Consider the following 8923-nt stretch of genomic DNA (forward strand, 5'->3'; position numbering starts at 1 on the left):
TAGGCACCAGACTATTCCTCATTTGCATACGTGTTCAAAAATCTTGCACATGCAAATGATCCAATACCAGGGTGAGAGAGCAGGTAGTGATGGGCGCGTACTGCTCGACACCCTGGGGTCGAGGTTGTTCTGTACTATACCTGGCACGATACATGGCACCATCTAAAATGAACATATTTTGTTCACGTCCTACTGGTTTACACAAAGTCACGTTCAACGTCTCACCATACCGTGCTAAGCGTACATACAGTACATCACACGCTGACCGGTCTGGAGGACCATTGAAATGTGCACAAAAGAATATGTTGATTTTGAGGAGGGTCGACATCCTACAGTCCCACACCATTCTACACAGTACAGAAAATCCTACAGCCATTGAAATGTGCATAAAACAACTTGAGTTGATTTTTGAGGAGACTGAGGGTCGACATCCAGTTCTACACCATCCTACACAGTACAAAAAATCCTACATAGATTCTACACAGGGAGGAAAATCCTACAGCCATTGAAATGCGCACAAAAGAAAAAGTTGATTTTTGAGGAGGGTCGAGATCCTACACTGAGTCCTACACACCATTCTACACAGAAGAAAAAAATCCACACGGGAAAGAAAATCCAATAGCCTTTGAAATGCGCACAAACGAAAAAGCTGATATTTGAGGAGGATCGAAATCTACAGTGCTACACGATTTCACACAGTACAAAAAATTCTACACACATTCTACACCGACAGCAAAAAAAATAATCCTACAGCCATGGGCGTCGCGAGGGGGGGGGGGGGCCAAGAGGGCGCTTGGCCCCCCCCCCCCCCCCCCCAATAAAAGGAAAAAAAGAGGAGCGAAGCCAAAGTGGTGAAAATTTATTGGGTTGGGGGGGCAAAATGTCTCTCCCCCCCCCCCCGGCCCCCCTTCGACTTTTTCCGCGATAGCCTTTAAAATATTTTTTTCGCGACTCGAGCTGTTATGACTTTTTAGCCTCAAGCCTTGCGCATCTTGTGACACCAAAAACATAAAAATCAGACCAGGGGTTGTCGCGCAGCGAAACATTTTCTGGCGCTATACGCGCAAGGGTGGATCCAGAACACAATTTGGGGGGGGGGGTGCCAAAAAAAACTTTGGTCCCCCCAAAAAGTGGGTCCAAAAAATTACGGCGTGGGGTTCGGGGCCCGCTTCAGGGCCCCGATAGCCTTGACCAAGGCTATCAGCTTGTTCCCATACGAACTTGTTCCCGCTACCGCACACCGCGCGCGCCGCGACACAATCACTAGTTGTACTATACCGTTAGCCTCAACGACCCTTGCGTGTGCTTTGTGTGCATGTACGTACGCCCCACACACACTTCCGCAAACAGCCGTACGTACAGCAAGTCGAGGCGGAAGATAGCCTTGACGCAACCGTGGCGAATTCTTATGTGTTTCTTTATAGTTTCGACCGAAATCGGCCGAAAATTTCTGATGCGCATATATTACACGATATCCAATCAAAGCCCGTAAACTTTGACCCGCGATATACATATTCATGACCCGCAAATTACTGTATACACCACGTACATGTATGTTCACTCAAACCATGATCCCATTTTAAACCATTTCTCCAGTTTTATTACAAACAAATAAAATATGCCGCTATATGAGTGAACAATTGTACAAAATGATATATTTCCAATGTATTGCGAATTGGACAGTTCAAGACCGTCCGCCGACGTTTTGTCGGTCAACAGCGTACATTATCACGCCGCTACCTGCCCGTGCTATTCTGCCGGACAGCGAATGTAGGGAATAGGTCAACTCGGACCCAGGTCAAATTGTACCCATTTAATCGAATGCAGGTTAACTCGTATCTATAAGCACCCGCATGAATTAAGTGCAAGAAACGAGCTTTTGACTTTGGGATGAAAATATACGAAACTGTCAGGTACATGGTGAAAAAAAAACTCTCCCTGAATTCGTACCATGTGCAACATACATGTACATCTCATACGTACGACACATGTATTTTAACGCATACGTATGAATCGTATGTCGTACCTACGACATACGTACGACATGTAAGTCGTGGATGTAAATCGTACGAGATACAAGTCGTTCTCACAAGATATGTTGTATGTACGACATAATCGACAAACAAGTCGAACATACGAGTTACAATTCATATTTTGTACACACGAGATATTAAGTCGTACTTATATATACGACTTTGTCGTATGCGACATATATCGTACCCTGTCGACTCGACTTATGCACGACATATATGTCGTACCGGCACCTGTCGACATTATGTCATATGTTTGATATGTCATACCCTGTCGACATATATGTGGTAACCTGAGGGGGGGGGGGGCCAAGAGGGCGCTTGGCCCCCCCCCCCCCCCCCCAATAAAAGGAAAAAAAAGAGGAGCGAAGCCAAAGTGGTGAAAATTTATTGGGTTGGGGGGGGCAAAATGTCTCTCCCCCCCCCCCGGCCCCCCTTCGACTTTTTCCGCGATAGCCTTTAAAATATTTTTTTCGCGACTCGAGCTGTTATGACTTTTTAGCCTCAAGCCTTGCGCATCTTTTGACACCAAAAACATAAAAATCAGACCAGGGGTTGTCGCGCAGCGAAACATTTTCTGGCGCTATACGCGCAAGGGTGGATCCAGAACACAATTTGGGGGGGGGGGGCCAAAAAAAACTTTGGTCCCCCCAAAAAGTGGGTCCAAAAAATTACGGCGTGGGGTTCGGGGCCCGCTTCAGGGCCCCGATAGCCTTGACCAAGGCTATCAGCTTGTTCCCATACGAACTTGTTCCCAATACCGCACACCGCGCGCGCCGCGACACAATCACTAGTTGTACTATACCGTTAGCCTCAACGACCCTTGCGTGTGCTTTGTGTGCATGTACGTACGCCCCACACACACTTCCGCAAACAGCCGTACGTACAGCAAGTCGAGGCGGAACGTACATGCACACAAAGCACACGCAAGGGTCGTTGGGGCTAACGGTATAGTACAACATTGTGTTGCTGCGCGCGCCGTGTGCGGAAGCGGGAACAAGCTCGTATGGGAACAAACTGATAGCCTTGGTCAAGGCTAGGGCCCCGAACAAATTTTGGATTCTAGATGCTCTGTGGTGCGATCTGAGGCAATTTCTGACCACTTTAACAATGTTTTTTGAGGAAAAGATGGTGGTGTACTCATTGCCTGCCTTTATTGCGATGTCACATAAAAAAAAAAAAAAATTGTTTCGTTTTTTTTTGGGGGGGGGGGGGGCCATGGCCCCCTTTGCCCCCCCCTGGATCCGCCCTTGTATACGCGCCGTGAAAACTGAATTTTCCCATATATACATGTACGTCGTGTACACAGACCAGAATTACAATTCGTTCATATGAATATTTAATTAGCCATAATTCCAAAACCCTTTGACCTAAAGTCATGAAATTTCTTGGGTATCTTCATGAAGAAGTGCTCTATGCATGTACCGAGTTTCAAAATTGTTCGTCACTCGATGGCCGAGATCTTACAGGGGGGGGGGGCGGAATCTGCCCCCCCCCCCTCCCCCGGCTGAGAGATGGTCAAAATAACCCGGCCCCTTTAGGGTTAAAGGTCACATAACAAATTGAATAACTGCCATGAATGTCGAGGGTTGATTCGGAACTACACACTTCCAACCTTTCTGACTTTGTGGGCGGGAAGGGTGACTCCTATAACGAGCTCTAAAAACGAGCAGAAAAATGAGAGATTCTCAATTCTATTCAATTCGATTTTCCTCATTTTTGATGGATGGAGGCGCAGTAAATAAGCAGTTGACTGTTGTGCCCTTAATATTCCAAGCATCGAATGGAGTCATCTAAAATTCCATGTTGTCCACGAAGTCAATTAAAACGACTATAACGAGATACGACAACAGGATATGCAAGCGGCCAAAATGTGGCATCGTGTGAACAGGTGTCGGCATTGGAAATACGATAAGTTATTTAACAACAAACCGAAATTTTTGCAGGCCTCAGCTGAAACAGATGTCGACATGCAGGCCAACAAAAAGACTTGCGTTAACCAACTCTGAATACTACCGGGTACTTGAAATAGAAGTACCGTCACGTTTTCATTACATTTAGAGAACATTTGGTTGCATGAAAACATTAGTGAGCATCCACTCCCTACCCTTTAGCGAAAATGCACGCCATCCCAATACAGAAATACCTTTTAATATACAAATAACGAATGTTTGTGAGTGCGATGGTAAGAATAATTTCATGAGGTGACAGATTGAATGTTCTATTCCACGAGGCGAAGCCGAGTGGAATAGAACATTCAATCTGTCACCGAATGAAATTATTCTTTCCATCGCACGAACGTAAAACATTCGTTATTTGTTTTATACAACACCTGAATAAATTCTCGTCATTTGATTGGTAAATTATAAGCTACAATTTATTTTGATTTTAAAGATGTTGAACTACCCCTTCACGAAAATGTTTGAACCCAACGCTGTAGCGCTGGCTCTTTGGAACAATACGCGCTACGCTGAACGCGCACACCAGCATGCATTTTGCACGCAAATACCGCGTCATGGAACAAGCGCAAAGTGAAACGGTATAACGCATGGGTATAACGCATGGTCGCACCGTGCATTATACCGAATAATAATATGTCACGTGATCCACAATTCACCAATCAGATGACGGGGATTTATTCAGGTGTTGTATAAAGCCTATTAATAAATACCTTGGAGAGTTGATGGTTTCTGATTGGTCGAGACTCGATCACGTGGCCGGTCATTAACGGTGATAATGGCCGGCTTCAAAGATCAAGCGAATAAATGGCCCCTGAACCAGCATTGATCAAGCCCCGTTCAGCCCCATGCAAGCCAATGATTGGTCAAAATATAGTAACAGTCCTGCGGTAGCTTTTAACAATTGAGCACTGCACATGCGCTCAACCCCCATCGCGTGAGACTGACGCGCGCGTACGCAACACAGTTGCTAGGGATGCGTGCGTGCGCGCGCGCGTAAGGAAGTTTTGAAACGACATCGTACAGCAGTGCAGTATATACTGAGGATGTTTACGACGAAAGCGTAGATCTACGATTTATTTTCTTACCCACCGACATATTTACCTTTCCTAAACCAAGCATCTTTGTAATTCCGGACACAAGGAATGTGTAAACGAGATTTCAGCTTCCTCCATCAGGTAAAGATATGAAAACATTGTTGTAATTTGTTTCGCTACGGTTGCAGTTTCTGTTGAGTTTACGTCGTTATAGCTGTTAAGCTAAAATATGGCCCATGAACATGAACACAAAAAAGTCTGGAAATATCGTCGGAAAAAAGTCACAAAATTGGAGCATTTTAACTGTTTATTTCGTTATAAAGGTATTTATTAATGGGAATAACAGTGTGAGGATCCGGTCTTCACTGCGTGATAATGACTGGGTGTGGGGGTGACCGCTGTTAATGGACCTCGACTCCGTCTCGGTCCATTAACAGCGGTCACCCCCACACCCGGTCATTATCACGCAGTGAAGACCGGCTCCTCACAAAAGTGTTATTCCCTTATTATTTTGAAAAGTTTATGGCAATCGAACTAGGAGAAAATATATCAACCGTGTATATGTAAAATATGTGCTGTGATAACAATGGGCTGTCCGTGTTATTTTCGAAGTTCACCCCGAAAAGTGATTTGATTACGTTTCACTTTTGAATGAGACACTATTAGACGGACAAATCGGCCCATGTTTAGTTACAATTAATTACTTCTCAAATTTCAAATTATTTGCGGGCTGAGAAATATTCAGTTGTCGCCGGCGGCGGCGCTACGGTGGGGGGTGGGGGGATCCCCCAACACGTTGTCTATAGGATTAATTGGTTTGTTTCCTTCGCTGTATATCAGAACCATAGTTGAAAGTATAGAGTAAAATAATGGTTTTGTGCACACAAAACCAAAATTTACTCCCCCCCCCCAAAAAAAAAAAAAAATTTAAAAAAATATTTGGAGTCTGGTGCCGCCACTGGTTGAAGCAGGGAAGATTGGTTCCCACCCCAAACTAACCAAAACTATTGCTTTTTTTCTGAGAGAGAGTTCAAAACGGCCAACATTGAAATCAACGGAAGATTAATAATTTCTTTCACTGTCTTGTGAGTTTGGTTGATATTCAATTGCACATTTTCCAGGAACTTTTCAGAGAAATTCCGCCATCATTATATGTCATCGACACGAAGGAGTTTTTCAGTCGTCTTGAAGAAATTGTCAAACAGGAATGGAAACCGCATACAAGTAAAACAGCAATCCAGGTAATCTTGCACAGAATGTCAAGGAAATTGCACAAACTATCGTTCACTGCATCAGAATTATAGAAAGAAATCTAAAACATGTCATGTACCAAAGTTGAAGTTAAATGGCTGGAAACATACACAATATTTGTTTTAAATCACTAATTGATTTCTAGAAAATGAACTTCAGAATTTTAGTATTTTAATATTATTTTAGAGTAAATCATTGCTCCTAATAAACACTGGCATTGTTAAAGATTAGGACAAATTGTGAAGATTATTGTGTTATACTTTCAAAGAAGAAAACCTTACATCAAATTAGCATCCGTATGCAAAATTGAAGTTAGAAATGTATATCGAACTTATTGTATAGGGTAAGCTGTTTTCCCAGCTCCACTTACTTGTTTGTTCCATTTTCTCCAATAGGGATGACATTCGCCATGAGCTGGGGGAAAATGGCAGTATGGAAAATTTCATAGTGACGAAGAAGAACACCCCCGCCGGAGAAAAGTTGGGCTTTTACATTTCTGGAAAACCTCGAAAGATTCCTTCCATCCTCTGGCAAAACATCCCAAATATAGGTCAAAGAAAAGGATTATTGAATTCCCAGTTTACTTGATGCATGCTTGGAGAAATAAACTGAGGTTTTGAGCGTTTGAAACATACTACAAATCAAAGTACACTGTACCCAGTTTATAATGGGGCCCACTGAACGAGGAGGACATTCCACTTCAGTTTTTCATAAACATGTAGGCTTGAAAATCTCAGCTCCTTATTTCGAAAATCACTCGGTTTAACATCCTCATGCATAGGGAACATTAAGTAACGGAAAAACTGACAGTTTTATTGTGTTAGATTTGTCGGGGCTTGCAACTCTCACGGTAGATGGCTTATTTCGTTGGGTCGGTGACACATTTTTTACCATTAATGATCTGAGGTTTTCTTGTTCAGACAGTGTTGTAGATTTTGGCGTGAAACTCACACGGTTGATGGCTCTGTTTGTTGGGTGGGTCACAAATATTTTCACATTATGGTGTGAGTGTATACATTATGATGTCTGAGTACAAAAATTCGTTTTCTTGCGAGTACGAAGACCAGTAAGAGTACATTCTAAAGAACGCAGGGGCGAATCTAGCGTTCGGGGGGGGGGGGGGGGTCGAATGGGGGTTGAGTGAACTTGCATTTTTATGGGGGTCCAGCGCATATGCTCCCGGAAATTTTGAAATATATGATGGCTTTCTCCGGCATTCTAAAGCAGTTTTAGAATACATTTAGGCAGTTAAGCATTCCATTTATTTTATTTTTTGACCCATTTTACTAGTATCATTACATAATTCAGCGGCTGAATTGAGTTTGCATCCCCCCATGTCCGCCACTGGAACGAATACGAATTCTTGTTTTGTATATCCTGATATCGTTAAAATGATTGTGTCTGTTCCCCCAAGGATGTGATATTCAAATCAGGACAGTTTCAGAGCTGCAGCGTGGTAGGATCAAGCGGCATCCTGAGAGGATTTGGGTGTGGCAAAGAGATCGACAGATCGCAGAGTGTCTTCAGGTAGGGTTTGCTCGGAAAAAAGAACGAGAGAAACACCAGGATTTGTCAAGTCATTCCGGTTGTGCCTCGTAGCAAGACAGAACCACATGACGTCATTTCACCCACAAGACGTCATTCATGCTTTCCCTTCGGACATTGCTGCCATAGCAACCTTCTTTTTACCTCCGAAATCCACCAATGCGTAGCCCCACATCAATGTCCCGTTATTTCATTCACAAGCATCGAGCCCGATTTGAACAACAGTGAGTCCTGCAAAATCCCCTCAAACCTCTTGATGGATTTGAAAGATCATGAAAGAGACTCAAAAAAGACTGTAACCTACTCGTTTGAATCGAGTTTAGTTACAAATCTTTTAAATTCATTCAAAGAAACGAACCTTCGCACAGTCAAAGAAACCGGAGCTGCAATGCTTTTTACCGATACACAAGTCTTTTGATTGAGCCAATTTACTGCCCAAACAACGATAAGACTCCCTCGCACAGCACTAGCTGAACATGGTGGCACGAATAGCACAAATTATGAACTCTTTTTCGCAATATGGATCGTTCATGTTTTATTTCAGCTGTGACATTGATTAACAAAAGCAATAAGCGGGATATTGCAGTTCTTCCTCAATATTCAAACTATCACTTTATAGCGACTGTGATGAATTATATTAAAATGTATAGAACTAAAAAAAATCAATATAAAAGAGGTTTAACCCTCTATCCTACAATATAACTACTGTAGACATTCGTTCTTTTTAAAAATTGAAAGTTTATGCTTTAGAGCAGTTTCGCACCCAGGATTTAGAGCAGTGGCGCACCCAGGATTTAGATTTAACTTTTAGACATTTGAATATTTCCAAAAAAAAATTAGCCAAAAATGTGTGGCCCAGGAAAAAAAAAAGTTTTGTTTTTGTTTTTGTTTTTGGGGAGGACTATTTTTACGTTGGTGGCACCATTTACACCCCTATTATACTATAGGCCACAAACATATCACCATGGTAAAATCGTGGGACTACAAAAAAATAATACAAAATGGCAACCTCTTGGGGGGGGGGTTTCAAGCCCCCAAGCCCCGCCCCCTTGGGTGCCACTGCTTTAGAAACCCATGATCAAGCAATGCTAAAAAAAAAAAA

Source organism: Patiria miniata, unplaced genomic scaffold, assembly GCF_015706575.1.
Source record: "Patiria miniata isolate m_02_andy unplaced genomic scaffold, ASM1570657v1 HiC_scaffold_7, whole genome shotgun sequence".
Taxonomy (NCBI): Eukaryota; Metazoa; Echinodermata; class Asteroidea; order Valvatida; family Asterinidae; genus Patiria; species Patiria miniata.